Consider the following 27,440-nt stretch of genomic DNA (forward strand, 5'->3'; position numbering starts at 1 on the left):
ATTTATTATGCCTTTAACATTTATATACAAGTTGTTCATTGTCCAGTGTTGTTTATGTAGTCATAGTACCATAACTTGTACGATGGGTCAAACCGGAGCATCGCTACCCTCTTTTATCAGGTTTGTGTGTGTGTGTGTGTGTGTGTGTGTGTGTGTGTGTGTGTGTGTGTGTGTGTGTGTGTGTGTTTATAGTATTTAACTTGCCCTAAAACTGCCATCTCGACCGGGAAGTAGAGATCAGACCTACACCATGATGCCAGTCACGAAAAAGTGCTGTGTGAAAGATATAGTGCCGAAGTTTTAACATATTCTATCACTGAGCTACAGCAAATCACTTGCCAAAGGACCAACATCTGCACCAAGTAATGGTGATGGAACTACAGAATTTAGAGGGATAACATGCTGCATTTACGTATCGGTAGTTTTGTATTACTGGGAGTGGAACACTTTTAGTCTGATCCCTTACACTGGACCTGCCTAGTATAGCTCCACTGATCACGGGGATACGCAAGCCTCTCCGCCCTGTCAAGGCAGTGTTCCGTCGAAGAGGTCTGTTGTCAATTTTGCCATGGAAAGAAAGGCCGAAAAAAAAATTTATATGAAGGAAGGGGTGCGTGAGCGGCCGGGTTGTGAAGTGAAGATGCGGGATATTGAAGTGAAGATGTAGCTAAGTAAAGTGGAGATTCAAGAACAAGAAGTGAGTAAAGTGAAGGAAATGTTAAGTAGGGAAGATGCAGGATAGTGAAGACTCAGGATAGTAAATATGCAGGATAATGTAGACGCAGAAAGCTGAAGTGAGGATTCAGGAAGATGATGACTGAAGGAAAAGTGAATTAGTGAAGATGCAGGAAAGCAAGAAGTATCGGTATGATGGGTGAATTCGTGTGGGTTTGGTGGTAGTTTAGGATTCTGATAAATGATTTAAGTGTTGGACGGGCTAGGATCCACATATATGGCGGCCATTACCCAGGCATGCATGAGCGGGAAACCATCCATACGTTCCTGCCCGAACAACCTCTTCAGAACGAACGCCACGTCGAAAACGTCCAAGGTGGGGGAACTTCTTTCTCCGGCGAAAACCTCTGGCGCCATCCACGGGTTTTGGCCTTTCTGGACCTTGGTTTTGACCAAAGGATTTGTTGTGGTGGCCAGACCAAAGTCAGTTAGGGTAACATTGGGTTTGCCGTCCTTAATCTTGACACAAATATTGTTTAGCTTGAGATCGTTATGATAGACGCCCAGGTCTGACAACTGTTTTACCGTTGTGGCCAGCTGAAGGCTCACCTGTATCAGAAAATCATCACTTAGTCGATCCGGATAGGAAGTGCGAAGAACGGACAGGAGTTCCCCGGCAAACTGGGTTATTAGCAATTTCGTTTTGGCACACATGCTGCCCACCTGCTGCACCTGTGCCATGGTCAGGACTTTTATTAGGATTTTCATTTCACGAAGTAAAGCATGAATTTTACCCAGTGGATATTCTTTACTGGCCCAGTCCTTGCCATCACCCTGCATCCGCCTACAGGACCCTTGCCCGCCCTTACCAACATACTCCACAACCCGCTGGCGCACCGCTGATCAAACCTGCCGCCAGACAAGTTCCTTATGCTTTTCTTGGCACAATAATCCACAATGCTCTTGACCTGAGGGTCCATTGCAAATGTCAAGAATTTCCAAGAAATACGCACCAGTCTCTTGGAAGAGTATAAAACCCACTGCTCTGAAAAGCGTCGCAACTTTCCCGTTATATGGTTATGGTGCGACTGATGGAAAATCCCGTTCCACCTTTAAAATCTCCCGCATAATTTTAAATACCGGTACCTCCCTTCCAAGATGTATATAATATCTTTTATGTATTTCTTTACATTAATGTGTATGTAACTACATATTGTAAATGCATAAAATAAGGGTATTTAGCCATAGCAGAAGGACAATTAATATACTGTATGCATAAGTATGAATACCGGTTATTGCATTGTAAGTATGATATATTCAAATATTGTCTGTGTAAAATTCAAATTGCCATCCGCATTTTTCATTTTCGCTGAGGATTTCATCTGTTATCAAGATTTAAATGTTAACATGGAATTGCAAATATTGTACTGAAGAGCAAGTCACGTAAATTGATGATGCACATAAGAAGCGATTACGGAAATTGCTGTGTGGCTGAACTGTTCCTCGTTGCCACAATTTAATTTCAAAATTTCAAATACGGTAATCTTATATCCGGGACTAGAGATTATATTCAGTTGGTGAAGGATCTGTGGTAGAGAAAGGGTTCAAAATACCTCTGTTAACATCTTCAGGCTCCTATGACTCTTTCACTTGAATAAAATCGTCTGGCTTTTTCGGAAATGAATTACTAAAGTTGTCACGAAGATGAAAATGTTACTAGTGACGGTAATTCTCAAGCTTTTGTTTACGAGGGAGAAGAAACTCCGTAGCACATTTTTATCCACGGTTCATTAAGGATATTGTACCTTGGTATTGTATTTAAGTTATTCATGTAGTTCTGGTATCGCGAGAGTTTTACCAGTAACAAATTAGGGAAATAACAGATCCAATAGGCCAAATAAATCTCTTAGGAGGAGGGGCTACGAAGGGCCGTTTTCTTGTTGCCAGTAAACGCACCGTAGAACAGTTTTCATGGCGATTTATTTTTCATGTTGCACATTAATGTTGTCTTGTATGTAATTGTATGGTATTAATATCGACATAGTTCGTATCAATGACTTAGAAAAAGATATTATGGGCAAGTGTGTAGAATAAAGCGGTGTATAAAATATTTTACGAATTATACAGTGACGTACAGTACGACCCATAGCTTGCCTCGGTAAATATAAAAGCAATAAACTGTAATAAGCAAAATAAATGGTTAAGGAGAAAGTCTTACGAAGCCTCTTACGCAAACAACAATAAGGACAAGATGTGAATAAAATCGTCTGGCGTTGGCATAACAGAATACTATACGCATTTTACTCTAACCTGGCCTAGAATTACCCTCTGTCCATCTTGAATGCTGAGTTGTGGCAATATATTACAATTAAAATATTATGCCAGTCACGAAAAAGTGCTGAGGGAAGGTTGTTAATCATCTGTCCATTTTGAACGCCAGTTGTGGCAATATATGAATACTAGAAAATAATGCTAATCACGAAGAAGTGATGTGGAAATGTTAATCTGTCCATCTTGAATGATAGTTATGACAGTAGGCTATATCTAGGCTAGATTATGCTTGTCATGAAGAAGTGTAATGCAAAAGTAGTTTGTCATCTATCCATCCCGAATGTTTAGTTAAGGCAATATATTAATTTTGGAATATCATGCTAGTCACGAAGAAGCGCTGTTGAAATGTTGTCAGCAGTCGCCTCACATTAAATGCTGACCTTTGGCAATATAATCATACTAGATGATGATAGTCAGGAAGAAGTGCTGCGGAAAGGGTGTAGAGCCACAGTGTTGTCTTCGTGCACAGAGCCAGGCTACATTAACATACAAAAGGACTGAAATCTGAGCCAAGGTAAGGTGAGGATACTAGTGATAACTTTCTTCTTTGTGTTTTCAACCATTATTCTTATTACCGGAAGACGGTTTTATTTTTCACGTGGTGGCTGGAGAGGGACGCCTTCACGCGATGACTCAGATATACCTGGGCAGCTGCTCTGTCCAATTTGACGGCATCTCCACAGTCACAAAGAATACCACCTTAATGGTAATTTTATCTTGACACTCATCTGAAACATGAACACGGTGGACTGCAGGCTGAAGTTACCCTCTTCCTGCACTCGACTATCCTTTCGAGTAGTCAGGCAGCCAAATCAAGATATTAGGGGCTACTTTCAAATGTTGTCTATAGTTTTGTTCTTGGTGTCATTTGAAAGCAATGACTGTGTAGATTAAGAATCTGTCGGGTGCTCTATTGCCACCCTTGAGCATTTTGAGTAATTTAAGAAGGAGTCCAAGACGGCCGCCAATTACGAAATGTGCTGAAGTAACGCTTGAAACACCTAACAAAACGTACAGAAACGATATACTTTCCATTATTTCCATGAATAACTTAACAATGGTCATATTTTGTTAATAATAATGCTTTTCTCAACAGTTATCCAAGTCAAGTTAGTAAATGAAATGGTAAAATAATGGTTTCACTACACTGGCTCATTGCATTTTTGCATGCTTGCTTCTGCTGTACGCATTGTTCCTCTATATTTTTCTTACTTTTGTGTTCCTAACACAAGGTATTTTTTGAATGGTAAATACTAGTGGTGGCGGTATTGAATTATGCTTTCATTGTCAAAGCAATTTCTGCAGACAGAAAGGAAAAGGTACAAGCATTACATGAATGCGATTGTCCAGTAACATCATGTTTGATTATTCCATTAAATTTTTCAACTAACTAAATCTAGCTTTCGGGTAGAAATATTATGCAGTGCATGGTGGTGGATTTGGAGAAGAGAAGTTTGTAGTATGTGGTGCGGGGTGAATGCTTAATATCACAGGGATGAAAAATGACTGACTGCTTCTGTTATTTAGCAGTTATATACAACTGCTGTGATAAACAAAACCCACTGAATGTATGTGGTTATAATAGGCTTAGCAATATCATTGGGAACATTTAAATTTACATTGATCGGAATGCAGATCACCTTGATGAGAATAAGGTCAGAGACGAGACCTTTAATATACTGTGCCACAAGTCATGTGTTTCCTCATATAGCCATAAGTCATGTGTGTCCTCATATAGCACGCACATACAAAGACACCTAAAGAGAAATGGAAAGCAATCGTTTAGTGAACCAGGTCCATCAAATTGAAGAAGACTCTCGGTGGGTAAAGAATTTTCTTTCCGTGGACACTGCATCTTTTATGGTGAAGATTATTTGTTAAATAAAGATCCTAAACACCCCTCGATGTTGAGACCAGCTTAAATATGTCGTGAAATTATTCGGGACAAGGACAAAAATGTCCTTCAAAGCTTCCATCTTAACTATCTGTACAGAGAGAAATGATGAGTGTCTGGAGAGAATTGTCAGTGACCTCCATGCAGATGATGTAAGATAACATGTAGACCTCAGGTCGAAATTCATGTCGCCAAATTCAGTAGCATGAGCTGGGAAAATCAGTGCTGATAATTGTGATAAAGATGGTGCGTTGGAATCTCTTCTTTATGTCATAACAGGCACGTGTTTGGAAATGTGCTGAATTATTTAACACAGAGCATATGGTGGTACAAATATGGTTCGTAGTTCAAACAGTGAAGGAAAATTTTGGTGAAGACCTGCTCATGCTAACATCATCAGGCTTACCTAGCATATTCATCTTTCAATGTAAAGCATCCAAATTCATGACCCTGGTTGATGAGCAGGAAAATGAGATAGATGATACATTTTCCAATGTAGTTAAAAGTATCAAAACAGATATAAATGGTCTAGATGTTCAGAAATCTCACTCCTCCACAAAAATCAGTCTAAACGAAGACTAAAAATAGCAAGTAGTAATGTACGAGTACAGGAACTTCTTAGAAGGTTATCTCTCAAATTAGATAAATCGGTGTCACCTGCTCTCATAGCATCTATTGTCACCAGTGTTTTGGTTAAACATCCAACAAGCCTGCAGGTGACTCTAGAGGTGGTAATGAGGGATTCCAAGTAGCTCATAACAATTTACTTGTTTTCAGTGACACTTCACAAATGACACAGAATATCATTCACAAGAGTACTTTCTTTTTCAATATCTAGACCTAATTAAGCCGTGATTTAAGTTTAGTACAGTTTTATGGATGTACTAAATTACTGTACAATTTAATCATTTACACGTAGAATTTCGCGGATGTGTTGGTCATAAATTTGGTATTTCTATGGTGTTTCGATATTTGTAAAGTGTTAATTTATGTTCATTTTAAGCTCTATAAAAGCTTAATACCAGGTATGTATTTTGTGGTGCATACCAATACGTTTTTCCTGTTATGAAATGTTAATAATATGCTTTGGCTTAATACTTCTTCGGAAATTATATTTGATTTGATTTTTTTTTTTTTTAATGGTCGTCATTTCTTGGATCATTTATTGCCCTTTCTTGATTATTAGCTTTCTCATGTAATATTTGGTGTCAGATGTTTCTCACTAGGTTTTGGCACACCTTTAGCACAAAAATATGCAAATTTACTCAAGTCACATGTGTATTACGTTGACTGCAATTTATTTAAAATGCAAAGGCAATCATGGACTCGATCTAAAATTATGCAAAATGCTCAAGGATGACAAGAGGGCACCCGACAGATTCTTAATCTACACATTCTTAGCATTCAAATGATTCCACCATCAAAACTACAGACAACGTTAGAAGGTTTATCCCAGTATCTGCTGGACTAGAGGGATTAGCAGGCAGTTAAGGGGTGTTTGCATAGCCAGGAAGAGGAATTGCTCATGAAAATCATTGCAACCACGTGAAGGCGTCCTCCCGGAAATCAGAATACAAACCAAGTTTACCATTGCTGTACTTCTTTATGTCTCCTAACTGTGTTTATTTCCTCGATAGCACTGGAGACCTTGTAGCATATTCTCCTTGGCGATTTATTATGACTTTAACATTTATATACATGTTGTTCATTGTCCAGTGTTGTTTATGTAGTCATAGTACCATAACTTGTACGATGGGTCAAACCGGAGCATCGCTACCCTCTTTTATCAGATTTGTGTGTGTGTGTGTGTGTGTGTGTGTGTGTGTGTGTGTGTGTGTGTGTGTGTGTGTGTGTGTGTGTGTGTGTGTGTGTGTGTGTGTGTGTGTGTGTGTGAGTGTGTTTAACTTGCCCTAAAACTGCCATCTCGACCGGAAAGTAGAGATCAGACCTACACCATGATGCCAGTCACGAAAAAGTGCTGTGTGAAAGATATAGTGCCGTAGTTTTAACATATTCTATCACTGAACTACAGCAAATCACTTGCCAAAGACCAACATCTGCGCCAAGTAATGGTGAAGGAACTACAGAATTCAAAGGGATAACATGCTGTATTTAAGTATCGATAGTTTTGTATTACTGGGAGTGGAACACTTTTAGTCTCGGCCCTTACACTGGACCTGCCTAGTATGGCAGCACCTGTCTAGTATAGCCCCACTGATCACGGGGATACGCAAGCCTCGCCGCCCCGTCAAGGCAGTGTTCCGTCGAAGAGGTCTGTTGTCAATTTTGCCAAGGAAGGAAAGGCCGAAAAAAAAAATTTATATGAAGGAAGGGGTGGGTGAGCGGCCGGGTTGTGAAGTGAAGATGCGGGATATTGAAGTGAAGATGTAGCTAAGTAAAATGGAGATTCAAAAAGAAGTGAGTAAAGTGAAGGAAATGTTAAGTAGTGAAGATGCAGGATAGTGAAGACTCAGGATGGTGAATATGCAGGATAGTGTAGATGCAGAAAGCTGAAGTGAGGATTCAGGAAGATGATGAGTGAAGGAAAAGTGAATTAGTGAAGATGCAGGAAGACAAGAAGTATCGGTATGATGGGTGAATTCGTGTGGGTCTGGTGGGAGTTTAGGATTCTGATAAGTGTTTTAAGTGATGGACGGACTACAGGATCCACATATATGGCGGCCATTACCCAGGCATGCATGAGCGGGAAACCATCCAGACGTTCCTGCCCGAACAACCTCTTCAGAACGAACGCCACGTCGAAAACGTCCAAGGTGGGGGAACTTCTTTCTCTGGCGTAAACCTCTGGCGCCATCCACGGGTTTTGGCCTTTCCGGTCCTTGGTTTTGACCAAAGGATTTGTTGTGGTGGCCAGAGCAAAGTCAATTAGGGTAACATGGGGTTTGCCATCCTTAATCTTGACACAAATATTGTTTAGCTTGAGATCGTTATGATAGACGCCCAGGTCTGGCAACTGTTTTACCGTTGTGGCCAGCTGAAGACTCACCTGTATCAGAAAATCATCAGTTACTCGATCCAGATAGGAAGTGGGAAGAACGGACAGGAGTTCCAAGGCAAACTGGGTAATTAGCAATTTCTTTCTGGCACACACGCCGCCCACCTGCTGCACCTGTGCCATGGTCAGGACTTTTAATAGGATTTTCATTTCACGAAGTAAAGCATGAATTTTACCGTGTGGATACTCTTAATGACCCAGTCTTTGCCATCACCCTGCATCCGCCGCCTACAGGACCCTTGCCCGCCCTTACCAACATACTCCACAACCCACTGGCGCACCGCTGATCAAACCTGCCGCCAGACAAGTTCCTTATGCTTTTCTTGGCACAATAATCCACAATGCTCTTGACCTGAGGGTCCATTGCAAATGACAAGAATTTCCAAGAAATACGCACCAGTCTCTTGGAAGAGTATAAAACCCACTGCTCTGAAAAGCGTCGCAACCTTCCTGTTATATGGATATGTTGCGACTGATGGAAAATCCCGTTCCACCTTTAAAATCTCCTGCATAATTTTAAATACCGGTACCTCCCTTCCAGGATGTATATAATATTTTTTATGTATTTCTTTACATTAATGTGTATGTAACTACATATTGTAAATGCATAAAATAAGGGTATTTAGCCATAGCACAAGGACAATTAATATACTGTATGCATATGTATGAATACCGGTTATTGCATTGTAAGTATGATATATTCAAATATTGTCTGTGTAAAATTCAAATTGCCATCCGCATTTTTCATTTTCGCTGAGGATTTCATCTGTTATCAAGATTTAAATGTTAACATGGAATTGCAAATATTGTACTGAAGAGCAAGTCACGTAAATTGATGATGCACATAAGAAGCGATTACGGAAATTGCTGTGTGGCTGAACTGTTCCTCGTTGCCACAATTTAATTTCAAAATTTCAAATACGGTAATCTTATATCCGGGACTAGAGATTATATTCAGTTGGTGAAGGATCTGTGGTAGAGAAAGGGTTCAAAATACCTCTGTTAACATCTTCAGGCTCCTATGACTCTTTCACTTGAATAAAATCGTCTGGCTTTTTCGGAAATGAATTACTAAAGTTGTCACGAAGATGAAAATGTTACTAGTGACGGTAATTCTCAAGCTTTTGTTTACGAGGGAGAAGAAACTCCGTAGCACATTTTTATCCACGGTTTATTAAGGATATTGTACCTTGGTATTGTATTTAAGTTATTCATGTAGTTCTGGTATCGCGAGAGTTTTACCAGTAACAAATTAGGGAAATAACAGATCCAATAGGCCAAATAAATCTCTTAGGAGGAGGGGCTACGAAGGGCCGTTTTCTTGTTGCCGGTAAACGCACCGTAGAACAGTTTTCATGGCGATTTATTTTTCATGTTGCACATTAATGTTGTCTTGTATGTAATTGTATGGTATTAATATCGACATAGTTCGTATCAATGACTTAGAAAAAGATATTGTGGGCAAGTGTGTAGAACACAGCGGTGTATAAAATATTTTACGAATTATACAGTGACGTACAGTACGACCCATAGCTTGCCTCAGTAAATACAAAAGCAATAAACTGTAATAAGCAAAATAAATCGCTAAGGAGAGTGTATTACGAAGCCTCTTACGCAAACAACAGTAAGGACAAGACGTGAATAAAATCGTCTGGCGTTGGCATAACAGAATACTATACGCTTTTTACTCTAACCTGGCCTAGAATTACCCTCTGTCCATCTTGAATGCTGAGTTGTGGCAATATATTACAATTAAAATATTATACCAGTCACGAAAAAGTGCTGAGGGAAGGTTGTTAATCATCTGTCCATTTTGAACGCCAGTTGTGGCAATATATGAATACTAGAAAATAATGCTAATCACGAAGAAGTGATGTGGAAATGTTAATCTGTCCATCTTGAATGATAGTTATGACAGTAGGCTATATCTAGGCTAGATTATGCTTGTCATGAAGAAGTGTAATGCAAAAGTAGTTTGTCATCTATCCATCCCGAATGTTTAGTTAAGGCAATATATTAATTTTGGAATATCATGCTAGTCACGAAGAAGCGCTGTTGAAATGTTGTCAGCAGTCGCCTCACATTAAATGCTGACCTTTGGCAATATAATCATACTAGATGATGATAGTCAGGAAGAAGTGCTGCGGAAAGGGTGTAGAGCCACAGTGTTGTCTTCGTGCACAGAGCCAGGCTACTTTAACATACAAAAGGACTGAAATCTGAGCCAAGGTAAGGTGAGGATACTAGTGATAACTTTCTTCTTTGTGTTTTCAACCATTATTCTTATTACCGGAAGACGGTTTTATTTTTCACGTGGTGGCTGGAGAGGGACGCCTTCACGCGATGACTCAGATATACCTGGGCAGCTGCTCTGTCCAATTTGATGGCATCTCCACAGTCACAAAGAATACCACCTTAATGGTAATTTTATCTTGACACTCATCTGAAACATGAACACGGTGGACTGCAGGCTGAAGTTACCCTCTTCCTGCACTCGACTATCCTTTCGAGTAGTCAGGCAGCCAAATCAAGATATTAGGGGCTACTTTCAAATGTTGTCTATAGTTTTGTTCTTGGTGTCATTTGAAAGCAATGACTGTGTAGATTAAGAATCTGTCGGGTGCTCTATTGCCACCCTTGAGAATTTTGAGTAATTTAAGAAGGAGTCCAAGACGGCCGCCAATTACGAAATGTGCTGAAGTAACGCTTGAAACACCTAACAAAACGTACAGAAACGGTATACTTTCCATTATTTCCATGAATAACTTAACAATGGAAATATTTTGTTAACAATAATGCTGTTCTCAACAGTTATCCAAATCAAGTTAGTAAATGAAATGGTAAAATAATGGTTTCACTACACTGGCTCATTGCATTTTTGCATGCTTGCTTCTGCTGTACGCATTGTTCCTCTATTTTTTTCTTACTTTTGTGTTGCTAAAACAAGGTATTTTTTGACTGGTAAATACTAGTGGTGGCGGTATTGAATTATGCTTTCATGGTCAAAGCAATTTCTGCAGACAGAAAAGAAAAGATACAAGCATTACATGAATGCGATTGTCCAGTAACATCATGTTTGATTATTCCATTAAATTTTTCAACTAACTAAATCTAGCTTTCGGGTAGAAATATTATGCAGTGCATGGTGGTGGATTTGGAGAAGAGAAGTTTGTAGTATGTGGTGCGGGGTGAATGCTTAATATCACAGGGATGAAAAATGACTGACTGCTTCTGTTATTTAGCAGTTATATACAACTGCTGTGATAAACAAAACCCACTGAATGTATGTGGTTATAATAGGCTTAGCAATATCATTGGGAACATTTAAATTTACATTGATCGGAATGCAGATCACCTTGATGAGAATAAGGTCAGAGACGAGACCTTTAATATACTGTGCCACAAGTCATGTGTTTCCTCATATAGCCATAAGTCATGTGTGTCCTCATATAGCACGCACATACAAAGACACCTAAAGAGAAATGGAAAGCAATCGTTTAGTGAACCAGGTCCATCAAATTGAAGAAGACTCTCGGTGGGTAAAGAATTTTCTTTCCGTGGACACTGCATCTTTTATGGTGAAGATTATTTGTTAAATAAAGATCCTAAACACCCCTCGATGTTGAGACCAGCTTAAATATGTCGTGAAATTATTCGGGACAAGGACAAAAATGTCCTTCAAAGATTCCATCTTAACTATCTGTACAGAGAGAAATGATGAGTGTCTGGAGGGAATTGTCAGTGACCTCCATGCAGATGATGTAAGATAACATGTAAACCTCAGGTCGAAATTCATGTCGCCAAATTCAGTAGCATGAGCTGGGAAAATCAGTGCTGATAATTGTGATAAAGATGGTGCGTTGGAATCTCTTCTTCATGTCATAACAGGCACGTGTTTGGAAATGTGCTGAATTATTTAACACAGAGCATATGGTGGTACAAATATGGTTCGTAGTTCAAAAAATGAAGGAAAATTTTGGTGAAGACCTGCTCATGCTAACATCATCAGGCTTACCTAGCATATTCATCTTTCAATGTAAAGCATCCAAATTCATGACCCTGGTTGATGAGCAGGAAAATGAGATAGATGATACATTTTCCAATGTAGTTAAAAGTATCAAAACAGATATAAATGGTCTAGATGTTCAGAAATCTCACTCCTCCACAAAAATCAGTCTAAACGAAGACTAAAAATAGCAAGTAGTAATGTACGAGTACAGGAACTTCTTAGAAGGTTATCTCCCAAATTAGATAAATCGGTGTCACCTGCTCTCATAGCATCTATTGTCACCAGTGTTTTGGTTAAACATCCAACAAGCCTGCAGGTGACTCTAGAGGTGGTAATGAGGGATTCCAAGCAGCTCATAACAATTTACTTGTTTTCAGTGACACTTCACAAATGACACAGAATATCATTTCACAAGAGTACTATCTTTTTCAATATCTAGACCTAATTAAGCCGTGATTTAGGTTTAGTACAGTTTTATGGATGTACTAAATTACTGTACAATTTAGTCATTTACACGTAGAATTTCGCGGATGTGTTGGTCATAAATTTGGTATTTCTATGGTGTTTCGATATTTGTAAAGTGTTAATTTATGTTCATTTTAAGCTCTATAAAAGCTTAATACCAGGTATGTATTTTGTGGTGCATACCAATACGTTTTCCCTGTTATGAAATGTTAATAATATGCTTTGGCTTAATACTTCTTCGGAAATTATATTTGATTTGATTTTTTTTTTTTTTTTTTAATGGTCGTCATTTCTTGGATCATTTATTGCCCTTTCTTTATTATTAGCTTTCTCATGTAATATTTGGTGTCAGATGTTTCTCACTAGGTTTTGGTACACCTTTAGCACAAAAATATGCAAATTTACTCAAGTCACATGTGTATTACGTTGACTGCAATTTATTTAAAATGCAAAGGCAATCATGGACTCGATCTACAATTATGCAAAATGCTCAAGGATGACAAGAGGGCACCCGACAGATTCTTAATCTACACATTCTTAGCATTCAAATGATTCCACCATCAAAACTACAGACAACGTTAGAAGGTTTATCCCAGTATCTGCTGGACTAGAGGGATTAGCAGGCAGTTAAGGGGTGTTTCCATAGCCAGGAAGAGGAATTGCTCATGAAAATCAGTGCAACCAGGTGAAGGAGTCCTCCCGGAATTCAGAATACAAACCAAGTTTATCATTGCTGTAGTTCTTTATGTCTCCTAACTGTGTTTATTTCCTCGATAGCACTGGAGACCTTGTAGCATCTTCTCCTTGGTGATTTATTATACATTTAACACTTTTATATGTGCTGTTCATTGTCCAGTGTTGTTTATGTAGTCATAGTACCATAACTTGTACGATGGGTCAAACCGGAGCACCGCTACCCTCTGTTGTCAGGTTTCTGTGTGTGTGTGTGTGTGTGTGTGTGTGTGTGTGTGTGTGTGTGTGTGTGTGTGTGTGTGTGTGTGTGTGTGTGTGTGTGTGTGTGTGTGTGTGTGTGTGTGTGTGTGTGTGTGTGTGTGTGTGTGTGTGTGTGTGTGTGTGTGTGTGTGTGTGTGTGTGTGTGTGTGCGTGTATTTATAGTATTTAACTTGCCATAAAATTGCCATCTCGACATGGAAGTAGAGATCAAACCTACACCATGATGCTAGTCACGAAAAAGTGCTGTGTAAAGGATGTAGTGCCGTAGTATTAACATATTCTGTTACTGAGCTACGGTAAATCAGCAGCCAAAGTACGAACATTGCGCCAAGTAATGGTGAAGGAACTACAGAATTCAGAGGGTTACCATGCTGTATTTAAGTATCGGTAGTTTTGTATTACTGGGAGTGGAACACTTTTAGTCTGATCCCTTACAGTGGACCTGCCTAGTATGGTTGCACCTGTCTAGTATAGCTCCACTGATCACGGGGATACGGAAGCCTCTCAGCCCCGTCAAGGTAGTGTTCCGTCAAAGAGGTCTATTTTCAATTTTTCCATGGAAGGAAAGGCCGAGAGAAATTTTGTATGACGGATGTGTGGGTGAGCGGCCAGGTTGTGATGTGAAGATGAGGGATACTGAAGTGAAGATGTAGCTAAGTAATGAGAAGATTCAAGAAAAAGAATTGAGTGAAGTGAAGGAAATGTAAAGTAGTGAAGATGCAGGATAGTGAAGACGCAGGATAATGAATATGCGGGATTGTAAAGTCTCAGGAAACTGAAGTGAAGTTTCTGGATGATGATGAGTGAAGGGAAGTGAATTAGTGAAGATGCAGGAAGGTAAGAAGTATCGGTATGATGGGTAATTTCGTCAGTGGATCTGGTGGGAGTTTTGGATACTGATAAGTGTTTTAAGTGATGGACGGGCTACAGGATCCACAGACATGGCGGCCATTACCCAGGCATGCACGAGCGTGAAACCATCCAGTCTTTCCTGCCCGAACAACCTCTTCAGAACGAACGCCATGCCGAAAACTTTCGCGGCGGGGGAGCTTCTTTCTCCCGTGAAATCCGTCCACTGGTTTTGTCCTTCTTTGGTTTCCACCAAAGGTTTTGTGGTGGTGGCCAGACCAAAGTCAGTTAGGGTAACATGGGGTTTGCCGTCCTTAATCTTGACAAATATTGTTTAGCTTGAGATCGTTATAGGAAGTGCGAAAAACGGACAGGAGTTCCCCAGCAAACTGGATTATTCGCACTTTCTTTTCGGCACACACGCCGCCCAGCTGCTGCGCCCACGCCATGTTCAGGACATTTTTCAGGATTTTCATTTCACGAAGTAAAGTATGAATTTTACCTTGTGGTTATTCCTTACTGGCCCAGTCCTTGCCATCACCCTGCATCCTCCAACAGGACCCTTGCCCGCTTTTACCAAAATACTCGACAACCTGCTGGCCGCACTGCTGATCAAACCTGCCGCCAGACAAGTTCCTTATGCCTTTCTTGGTACAATAATCCTCAATGTTCTTGACCTGAGGGTCCATTGCGGATGTCAAGAATTTCCAAGAAAAACACACCAGTCTCTTGGAAGAGTATAAAAGCTACTGCTTTGAAGTGCGTCTCAACCTACCCGTTATGTGGATATGCTGTGATTGATGGAAAAGCGCATCCCACCTTCTTATTATTCTCCAGCATGATTTTAAATACCGCCTTGCCACGATGTATATAATATTTTTTATGTGTTTGTTTACATTAATGGGCATGTAAGTACATATTGTAAATACATAATATAACTCCATTTAGGCAATGCCAAAGCGCCTTCAGTATATATGCACAAATATGAATACCGGTTATTAGACTGTAATTATGACATATTCAAATATTGCATGAGTAAAATTCAAATTGCCATCGGCATTTTTCGTTGTCGCCTACGATTTCATCTATCATTAAGATCTGAATGTTAACATTGTATTGTAAGTTACTGTACTGATTTCGAGGAGTGGGTCAAGTTAATTAATGATGCACACTGAAAGTGGTGATGGAAATTGCTGTGTGGCTGAATTGTTCCTCGTCGCAACACTTTAAAATGTTTTCAAAATTTCAAATACGGTAATAATCCTATATTCAGGACTGGAGATTATACTCACGTCGTGAAGGATCCGTGGTAGTGAAAGGCTTCAAAATACCTCTGGTGACATCTTCAGGCTCCTATGACTCTTTCACTTGAATAAAATCGTTTGGCATTTGTAGAAATTAATTACTAAAGTTGTCCCGAAGATGATAAAGTTAATAGTGACGGTAATTCTCAAGCTTCTGTTTATGAGGGAGAAGAGACTCCGTAGCACATTTTTATCAGCGGTTTATTAAGGATATTGTACCTTGGTATTGTATTTATGTTATTCGTGTAGTTCTAGTATCGGGAGAGTTTTACCAGAAACAAATTAGGGAAAGAAAAGATGCAATATGCAAAATGAATCATTTAGGAGGACGAGCTAGGAAGGGCCGTTTTCTTGTTGCCAGTAAACGCACCGTAGAACAGTTTTCATGGCGATTTAGTTTTCATGTGGCACATTAATATTGTCTTGTATGTAATTGTATGGTATTAATATCGACATAGTTCGTATCAATGACTTAGAAAAAGATATTGTGGGCAAGTGTGTAGAACACAGCGGTGTATAAAATATTTTACGAATTATACAGTGACGTACAGTACGACCCATAGCTTGCCTCAGTAAATACAAAAGCAATAAACTGTAATAAGCAAAACAAATCGCTAAGGAGAAGGTATTACGAAGCCTCTTACGCAAACAACAATAAGGACAAGACGTGAATAAAATCGTCTGGCGTTGTCATAACAGAATACTATACGCTTTTTACTCTAACCTGGCCTAGAATTACCCTCTGTCCATCTTGAATGCTGAATTGTGGCAATATATTACCAATAAAATATTATGCCAGTCACGAAGAAGTGCCATGGAAAGGATGTTAGTTATCTGTCCATTTTGAACAGCAGTTGTGGCAATATATTAATAGTAGAATATGATGCTAATCACGAAGGAGTGCTGTGAAAATGTTGTTACGTATCTGTCCATCTTGAATAACTGTTGTGGCAGTATACGAACACTAGATTATGCTAGTCTTGAAGAAGTGTAATGCATAACTTGTCATCTATGCAACCCGAATGTTCAGTTAAGGCAATATATCTAATATACTATAGCACTAACCGTGTGTGTGTGCGTGTGTGTGTGTGTGTGTGTGTGTGTTTTGGGCAGCCGAAACTACACATTCAAATCGTACCAAAATTGGCACAAAAATCGCAAAAAAATCGCTGATGTGAAAACACTTGGTCCCATCACGATTGAAAAACTTTTCACGATTGAAAAACTTTCACTATATTTAATAAGCGATCACATTTTGGCCAAAAACTCCGCTCTTGGTGCCCGGGATAGGATCTCCGTAGAATTTTTGGCCCATAGCTACAGCAGCGCGAGAGTCCTTCGCAGGAGGAAGTGCGAGGGGCCCGACGCGCCCACGAGCACTTGTTAATACTAGGATATGATGCTAGTCACGAAGAAGTACCAGGGAAAGGTTGGTAGTCATCTGTCCATTTTGAACGGCAGTTGTGGCAATATATTAATACTAGTATAAGATGCTAATCACGAAGAAGCGCTGTGGAAATGTTGTTAATGATCTGTCTTGAATGATAGTTGTGACAGTATATTAGCACTAGATTATGCTAGTCATGAAGAAGTGTAGTGCAAAAGTTGTTTGCCATCTATCCATCCCGAATGTTTAGTTAAGCCAATATATTAATACTAGAATATGATGCTAGTCACGAAGAAGTGCTGGTGAAAAGTTGTCAGTAGTCACCCCATATTGAATGCTGAACTATGACAATATATTCAGACTGGACTATGATGCTAGTCACGAAGAAGTCCTGCGGACAGGGTGTAGATCCACAGTATTGTCTTCGTGCACAGAGCTAGGTTACTTTAACGTACCAAAGGACTGAAATCTGAGATAAGGTAAGGTAAGGATACTATAGTCATGGCACGCGACTCTGAGGTTGTTATTATCGTGCCCTGGCAACCTACCTCTAAACAGTGTGTCTGATTTCGTGTATAACATGAGACGCATGTGATTCGTGTATAATATATTCGTGTATAATATTATTTGTGTATAATATATTCGTGTATAATAACATGATTCGTGTATAATATGATACGAAACTGGACACACTTTTGAATGGTAGGTTGCCAGGGTACGATAATAACAACCTCAGAGTCGTGCGCCGCGACTATAGTGGTAACTTCCTTGTTTGTGTTTTCAACCATTATTCTTATTACCGGCAGACGGTTTTATTATTTAAATGGTGGCTGGAGAGGGACGCCTTCACGCGATGGCACAGATATACCTGGACAGCTGCTCTGTCCAATTTGACGGCATCTCGACAGTCACAAAGAATACCACCTTAATGGTAATTTTATCCTGACACTCATCTGAAACATGAACACAGTGGACTGCAGGCTGAAGTTACCCTCTTCCTGCACTCGACTATCCTTTCGAGTAGTCAGGCAGCCAAATCAAGATATTAGGGGCTACCTTCAAATGTTGTCTATAGTTTTGTTCTTGGTGTCATTTGAAAGCAATGACTGTGTAGATTAAGAATCTGTCTGTGCTCTATTGCCACCCTTGAGCATTTTGAGTAATTTAAGATGGCGTCCAAGACGGCCGCCAATTACGAAATGTGCTGCAGTGATACCTGAAAACCCTAACAAAATGTACAGCAGTGGAACAGTTTCCATTATTTCCATGAATAACTTAACGATGAAAATATTTTGTGTATAGAAACGCTTTTCTGGTCAGTCATCTAAATCAAGTTAGTAAATGACATGGCAAAATAATGGTTTCACTACACTGGCTCATTGCATTTTTGCATGCTTGCTTCTGCTGTACGCATTGTTCCTGTATATTTATCTTACTTTTGTGTTGCTAACTCATGTTTTTTTTTTTTTTTTTCAGGCATCTTGTATATTGACTGGTAATGACTAGTTGTGGCAGTACTGAATAATGCTTTCATGGTCAAAACAGTTTCGACAGACAAAAAGGAAAAGGTACAAGCATTGTATGAACGTGATTGTCCAGTACCATCATGTTTGATTACTCCATTACTAATTATCAACTAATTAAATTTAACTTTCGGGTAGAAAAAATTGTGCAATGCATGGTGGTGGATTTGGTGGAATAGTAGTACGTAGTATGTGGTGCGGGGTGAATGCTTAATATCACATGGATGAGAAATGACTGACCGCTTCTGTTATTTCGCATTAAAATACAACTGCTGTGATTAACAAAACCGACTGAATGTATGTGGTTCCAGTAGGATTAACAATATCATTAGGAGCAGTCAAATTTACAATGATGGGAAGGCAGATCATCTTAAGAAAAAATGATCACAGACGAGACCGTTAAAATACTATGCTACAAGTCATGTGTTTTCTGATATGCTTAACGCATATAGCTAAAAAGAAATGAAAAGCAAGCGTTTAGTGAACCAGGTCCATAAAAAAAAGAAGACTCTTGGTGAATAAGGAATTGTCATTTTGTGGGCACTGCATCTTTTGTGGTGAAGATTGTACGTTAAATAAAGATTCTAAAAAACCCTCAAGATGGAGACCAGCTTAAATGTGTCGTGAATTTAATTGGGACAAGGACAAAAATTTCGTTCAAAGATTCCGTCCTCACTACATGTAGAGAAAGATATGATCTGGAGTGAGCTGTCAGTGACCTCCATGCAGCTGATGCAAGATATCACGTAGACCGTAGGTCGAAATTCATTCTGCCAAATTCAGTGGCATCAACTGGAAAATTCAGTGCTGATAATTGTGATAAGATGGTGCGTTGGAGTCTTTTCTTCATGCCATGACAAACACGTGTTTAGAAATCTGCTGAACTATTTGATACATACAGAGCATATGGTGTTACAAATATGTCAAGATGAAAAAGTCAAGTAATATTTTAGTGAAGGCTTGCTCATGTTGACATCTTCAGGCTTATGTAGCATATTAATCTATCGGTGTAAAGCATCAAAACTCATGATCCTGGTTGATGAGCAGGAAGATGAGACTCATGATGCTTTGTCCAACTTAGTTAAAAATATCGAGTCAGATATAAAAGGCGTAGATGTTCAGAAATCTCACAACTCCACAAAAATCAGTCTAAGCGAGGCATTGGAAACAGCAAGCAGTACTATACTTGAACTTATTAGGAGGTTATCTCCGATATTAGATAAATCGGTGTCAGCTGCTCTTGTAGCAACTATTGTCACCAGCGTTTTGGTTAAATATGCAAGAAGCCTGCAGGTGACTCTGCGGGTGGAAGTCAGGGAATCTGAGCAACTCATGAATTATTTACATGTTTTCAGTGTCACTTCAATAGTGACATTGAGTGTCATTTCAAAAGAGAATTTTGCTGTTTTTTTTTTTTTTCAATATGTAGGCCTTATTAAGACGTGATTTAGGTTTGGTATAGTTTTATGGAAGTACAGTTTAGTCACACAAAGGTAAAAATTCACTGCTATGTTGGCCGTAAGTTTGGTTTTTCAATGGTGTTTCGATATGTGTAAAATGATAATTAATGTTCATTTTAAGCTCTCTAGATCCTTGATATATATTTTGTGGTGTACACCAATACATTTTTCCTGTTTTGAAATGTTTGAAACATGATTTGGCTTAATGGTTCATCAGAAGTTAGATTGACATAATCGATATATATATATTTTTCAAATAGTCGGCATTTCGTGGATCGTTTATGACACCTTCTTTAATATCAGCATTATCATGCAACATTATTTTGATGTCAAATGCATCTCACAAGGTCTTAGTAAACAGTTACCACAAAAATATGCAAACTTACACAAATCAAATGTGTATTACTTAGTGGTTGCAACTTATTCCTTATGCGACGGCCATCTTGGACGCCAACTTGAATTATACAGAATGCTCAAGGGTGACAAGAGGGCACCCGGCAGACTCTTTATCTACACATTCTTAGCTTTCAGTTGACTCCATAATCAATACTATAGACAACAGTAGAAGGTTCATCCCAGTATCTGCTGGACTAGAGGGATTAGCAGGCAGTTGAGGGATGTTTGCATAGCCTGGAAGAGAAATTGCTCATCTAAATCAGTGCAACCACGTGAAGGCGTCCTCCCCGACATCAGAATACAAACCTAATAAACCATTACTGTAGTTCTTTATGTGTCTTAGCTGTGTTTATTTCCTCGTTGGCACTGGAGGTCTTGTAGCATTTTCTCCTTGGCAATTTATTATGCCTTTAACACTTACATGTTGTCCATTGTCCAGTGTTGTTCATATACCACAGTCATATTGGTATTATGGGTCAAACATGGGCACCGCTACCCTCTGTTGTCAGGCTTGTGTGTGTGTGTGTGTGTGTGTGTGTGTGTGTGTGTGTGTGTGTGTGTGTGTGTGTGTGTGTGTGTGTGTGTGTGTGTGTTTGCGAGTGTTAACAGTATTTAACTTGCCCTAAAATTGCCATCTCGACCTGAAAGTAGAGATCAGACCTACACCATGATGCTAGTCACGAAAAAGTGCTGTGTAAAGGATGTAGTTCCGTAGCATTATTATATTCTGTCACTGATCTACGGTAAATCACCTGCCAAAGGACGAAAATCTGTGCCAAGTAATGGAGGGAACTACAGATTTCAGAGGGCTATCATGCTGTAATTACGAATAAATCGGCGTGTAAAAGATTTTGCAAATTCTACGGTGACGTACAGTACGGCCCATAGCTTGCCTCAGTAAATACAAAAGCATAAAAATATGTAATAGGCAAAATAAATAGCTAAGGAGAAGGTCTTACGAAGCCTCCTGTACAAGCTAGAAGACGATCAAGAAGTGAATAAAATCCTCTGGCGTTGGCTTCACTAATATACTATACGCTTTTTACTCTAACCTGGCCTAAAATTACCCTCTGTCCATCTTGAATGCTGAGTTGTGGTAATATATTATGAAAAAATATTATGCAGGTCACGAAGAAGTTTGTCAATCATCTGTCGATCTAGAATGCTTAGTTGTGACAATATATCGACAGTAGATTATGATAGTCATGAAGAAGTGTACTGGAATGGTAGTTTGTCATCCCTCCCTCCCGAAAGATTAGTTATGGCAGTATATTATTACTAGAATATGATGCTAGTCACGAAGAAGTTCTGTGGAAATGTTGTCAGCAGTCGCCCCATATTGAATGTTGAACTATGGCAATATATTCAAATTAGAAAATGATGGTACTCACGAAAAAGTGCTGCGAAAAGGGTGTAGAGCCACAGTATTGTCTTCGTGCACAGAGCTAGGGTGCTTTAAATTACAAAAGGACAGAAATCTGAGTCAAGTTAAGGTGAGCGTACTAGTGATAACCTTATTTGTATTCTCAACCCTTATTCTCAATACCGGCAGACGGTTTTATGTTTTAAGTGGTTGCTGGAGAGGGACGCCTTCACGCGATGACACAGATAAACCTGGGCAGCTGCTCTGTCCAATTTGACGGCATCTCCACAGTCACAAAGAATACCACCTTAATGGTAATTTTATCCTGACACTCATCTGAAACTTGAACACGGTGGACTGCAGGCTGAAGTTACCCTCTTCCTGCACTCGACTATCCTTTCGAGTAGTCAGGCAGCCAAATCAAGATATTAGGGGCTACCTTCAAATGTTGTCTATAGTTTTGTTCTTGGTGTCATTTGAAAGCAAAGAATGTGTAGATTAAGAATCTGTCGGGTGCTCTATTGCCACCCTTAAGAATTTTGAGTAGTAGCAGTAGTAGTAGTTGTTCCCTAGGCAGTCTGGCCGACCAGCCCCGAGTCCCTAAGGAAGGCCATGGCCGAGACCGGGCTTTCCCACAGAGCTCTCAAGGAGTGTATGTTGTGTTGTTGGCGTAGATGATAGTGTGCAATGCAGTCTTCATAATGTGCTTAATAGTATGGGGTGGTGTGTTGCATTCTGGACATGCATCAGCAACGGAGTCATCCAGCCTCTTCTTGTAATTTAAGAGGGCTGGATGATGCCCTCATCTCAGCCTGGCCAGGTGGACTCTGTCCTCACGAGGGAAACAGGATTCTGAGGGGTAGATATCAGGAGGCCATGCATGCAGCTGTGTGTTGTCTTTAAGTGACTGAATGGAGCGGCGAGTGATTTAAGTATGGAAATGCTTCTGGAAGCTGGTCTGAGGAGGGCGAGGGCGAAGGGATGACAGTATTTGTGTATAATATCGTGCTGGGTGTTGATTTGATGTTACTTGGTGTGTGTGGGTGTGTTGCCATGTAGTGTAGTGGATGTTGTGGGTTTGTGGAGGCTGCAGCGAGAATTTGGGTGCCTCTCATGTCTAGATGATTCTTGACTTTGAGGACTTTGGTTTCTTGATTTAGGTGGTCTGTGGATTTAGTAGCTGTGCAGCCTGTGATTATTTTGGGGGCCTTGTTCTGTATGGTTTGTAGAGTGTTGTAGTGTGTTTTAGTTAGGTTAGGAGCCCAAGCAGGGCTTGCATAATTCATCACTGAACGTATATATTGTCTGTATACTGTGGTGGTGGTTTCTTTGTTGTGTCCAAATGTTGGGTGGCAAGTGACCTCAGGGCATTGAGTCTTGATGTTATTTTATTTTTAATGTTTGTGATGTATTGTTTAAATGACATTGATGTATTGTATGTTACACCGAGGATTGTGTGTGTGTGTGTGTGTGTGTGTGTGTGTGTGTGTGTGTGTGTGTGTGTGTGTGTGTGTGTGTGTGTGTGTGTGTGTGTGTGTGTGAGGGGAGTGTTGTTTATGGTGAGATGTGGAATATGACTGTTCTGCTGTCCAGTTTGAGAAGGGTCACTGTAGATTTGGCTGGGGCTATTTTGAGCCTGTTCGTGGTGAACCATTCGTGTAGTGTGTTGAGGTAATGTTGGAGGATGTGTACAGCTGTGTTTGCATTTTGGTGTGTACATGTGAGTGTTATATCATCTGCATAGAAAGCTTTATGTATCAGTGATGTGTGGGGTGTGGATATGTTGTGCATGTACAATAGGTTAAAGAGTGTAGGGGACAAAACAGATCCTTCGGGGACGCCATTTGTGAAGTTTCTGATGTTCGAAGACTGACCGGCAAATGTTACATGTGCACATCTGCCTGCTAAGTAGTCTGCCAGCCATCTTGTTGTGTTATTGTGCATGTTTGTGTTGAATATTTTGTTTGTGAGGTTGTAGCGGGGGATGGCATCAAAAGCTTTGCTAATGTCTAGTGTGATTAGAAGTGTTCTGTGTTGTGGCCTAGCTGAATTCATGCTATCAAAACTCTCTGTGTAAGGTCTGTAAGAAGGGTGTTTGTGGAGTGCAGCGGCCTAAAGCCATGTTGTGATGGGGCTTGGGGGGTGTGAGGTGTAAGTAGTCGTAGAATCAGTCGTTCAGTGACTTCAGAGGGGGTGCAGAGAAATGTGATGGGGCGGTGTTTGGAAAGTAACGTGGAGTCTTTGTTGGGTTTAGGGACAGTGATGATAATGCCGTGCTTCCAAATGCTAGGTATTGTGTTGTGTGAGTAGCTGTAGTTTGACATGTTGGTGAGTGCTTGTATGCCTTCTGGTCTAAGGTGTTTAAGGTGAATGTTGCTTATGTTGTCTGGTCCACAGACAGATATGTGCTTAAGGCTGCTGATCATGTGCTTCGTCTGGTTGTAAGTGAAAGGTGCGTAGTCTGGGTCTGTGGGGAACTCTCTCTTACGTCGGATGATACGTCGGTCGTTGTGATGGGGGTTTAGATGGCTGACATGTGAAAAGTGATCGATAAGAGAGTTTGCTTGTTGTTTGTTTGAAGGTATGGTGTCTGTTGTTGTGATGGCAGCGTGTGATTATGTAGTGTTGCTGTTGGGAAGTGTGATGCTGTTTAGTGTTTTGTAGAGTTTCCTGATGTTTGTTTTGTGGTCAAGTGTCTGGAGATAATTTTTCCAGTGTAATATTTGCTCTTCTGATATTTAATAGTTTATCTGAGTCTTGAGTTCTTGTATTTGTTGTACGGTGTCTTGTGTGTCGGGTGTTGGGGATTGTCGTAGTTAGTTCCGTTGTCTGATGAGGCCTTTAATTTCTAGTGTGAAGTTGGCGTTGTGTCTCTTTCTGTTGCCTCTAGGGATGTGTCTTTTGTCTGCGTTTTGTATAATTGTAATGAAAGTGTGCAAAGCGGTGTTGATCTTTGTAATGGGTGTACTGTTTAATGTTTCGAGATGTTGTTCTGTTTCAGTTGTGAAGGCCTCCCAGTTGGCTCTCTTATAATTATTGTATGTGTGTCTGTGGCCAGTTGGGGTGATTCTGGTTTTGGTCTATCTATCTATCTATCTATAGCCCGACGCCCTAATCCCGCAAAGGGTGGCCGCAGACAAAACGCCTCCAAGTCACTCTGTCACCCACCATTTGACTCCCCTCCCCCCAACTCACCCCCCCCTCCCTCATATACCTCTCAACTCCATCCCTCCACCTCATCCTCGGTCTACCCCTCCCTCTCCCTCCCTCCACCTCACCTACATACACCCTCTTAGTCAGTCTTTCATTCTCCATCCTCTCCACATGTCCAAACCACCTCAGTGTATTTCTCCTAATCTTTTCAACCACATCCACATCTACCCCACAACGTTCCTTCACTTCTTCATTCGTCAACCTGTCCCTCCATGTCACTCCACATGCTCCTCTCAAGTAGTGATGATAATTAGGAGGTGATCAGATCCAAGGGTTCTGACCACTCTCCAGGATGTTGTGGGAGCGAGGTTTGGAGAACAGGTGATGTCTGGGGATGAAGAGAGGAAGAGGGCTTGGTGTGGGATATGGGTATGTTGATGTAGATTATTCAGTATGAAAAGATGCTCTGTCTGGGATTGTAGTACCAGCCCTTTGTCTGTGTCAGGGTTGTTGACATGCCATTTTGAGTCATTTAAGATGGCGTCCAAGACGGCCGCCAATTACGAAATGTACTGAAGTGATGCTTCAAAACCCTAACAAAATGTACAACAGTTGTACAGTGTCCATTATTTCCATGAATAACATGACAATGAAAATATTTTGTTCATAAAAATGCTTCTCTAATCAGTCATTTAATCATGTTAGTAAAAGAAATGGCAAAATAATGGTTTCACTACACTGGCTCATTGCATTTTTGGATGCTTGCTTCTGCTGTGCACATTTTTCCTGTATATTTATCTTACTTTAGTGTTGCTAACACATAGCATTTTTTTCCGGCATCTTGTATATTGACTGGTAATGACTTGTGGTGGCAGCATTGAATAATGCTTTCATGGTCATAGCAATTTCTGTAGACGAAAAGGAAAAAGTACGAGCATTATATTAATGTGATTGTCCAGTAACATCTTGTTTGATTACTCCATTACTAATTATCAACTAACTAAATTTAACTTTCAGGTTGAGAAATCGTGCAGTGCATAGTGGTGGATTTGATGGTAGAGTAGGATGTAGTATGTGGTGCGGGGTGAATGCTTTGTATCACAGGGATGAAAAATGGCTGACCGCTTGTGTTATTTTGCATTTAAATACAACTGCTGTGATTAACAAAACCGACTGAATGAATGTGGTTCCAGAAGGATTATGACTATTATTAGGTGCAGTAAAATTTACAATGATGGGGAAGCAGATCACCTTGAAGAAAGTATGGTCACAGACTAGACCTTTAAAATACTGTGCCACAAGTCATGTTTTCTGATATGAGTTAACACGCACATACAAAGACACCTAGAGAGAAATGAAAAGCAAGCGTTCAGTGAACCAACTCCATAAAAAAATACAAGACTGTAGATTAATAAGCAATTTTCTTTCCGTGGGTATATAATGCATCTTTTATGGTGAAGGTTGTGCTTTAATTAAACATCCTAGAAACCCGTCTTAAGAAGACCAGCTTAAATATGTCTTGAAATTATTGGGAACAGGACGAAAATGTTCATAGATTCCATCCTCTACATCTGTACAGAAAAAAAATGATGAGAGTCTGGAGGGAGCTGTCAGTGACCTCCATGCAGCTGATGCAAGATATCATGTAGACTGCAGGTCATGTCGCCAAATTTAGTTGCATCAGCTGGAAAATTCAGTGTTGATAATTGTGGTAAAGATGGTGCGTCGGAATGTATTCTTCATGCCATGACAGACACGTGTTTGGAAATCTGTTGAAATATGTGATAAAACAGAGCATATGGTGGTACAAATATGGTTTGCAGTTCAAAAGGTGAAGGCATACTATGCTGAAGACCTGCTCATGGTGACATCTTCAGGCTTATCCAGCATATTCATATTTCGGTGGAAAGCATCAAAATTCATGACACTGGTTGATGAGCAGGAAGATGAGAAAGATGATGCATTGTCCTTAGTAGTTAAAAGTATCAAGACAGATATAAAAGGTTTAGATGTACAGAAATGTCACTACTTCACAAAAATCAGTCTAAACGAGGCATTAGAAGAGCAAGAAGTAATATACTGGAACTTCTAAGGAGGTTATCTCCCAAATTAGAAAAATCGGTGTCAGCTGCTCTTATAGCATGCATTGTCACCAGTGATTTGGTTATGCATCGAACAATCCTGCAGGTGGCTCTGGGGGTGCTAGTGAGGAATTCTGTACAACTCACAAACTATTTACTTGATTTCAGTGTCAGATCACAAATGACACAGAATGGCATTTCACAAGAGAACTTTTTTCCATTAATATTTAAGCCTAATTAAGGCGTGAATTAGGTTCAGTACTTTTTTATGGATGTACTGCACAATTTACTTATATACAGTTATGACTTCACTTCTGTCTTGGTCTGAAGTTTGGGATATCTATGGTGTTTCGATATTTGTAGCGTTGATTAATGTTCATTTTCAGCTCTGTAGAAGCTTAATATCAGCTGTCCATTTTGGGGTGAATCATCATTATCATCATCATCATCCGGACCTCCTTTCCTACCCAAGGACAGGGTGAGGAGTAGCAATGTCCAGACGGCACAAACTTGCCCAAATCAAATAGGCCACACATCCATTCACTCATCATTCAAACCCCCGGAATCCTGGCTCTACCGG

Source organism: Coenobita brevimanus, chromosome 54, assembly GCF_032717465.1.
Source record: "Coenobita brevimanus isolate Jiangsu-jjx chromosome 54, ASM3271746v2, whole genome shotgun sequence".
Taxonomy (NCBI): Eukaryota; Metazoa; Arthropoda; class Malacostraca; order Decapoda; family Coenobitidae; genus Coenobita; species Coenobita brevimanus.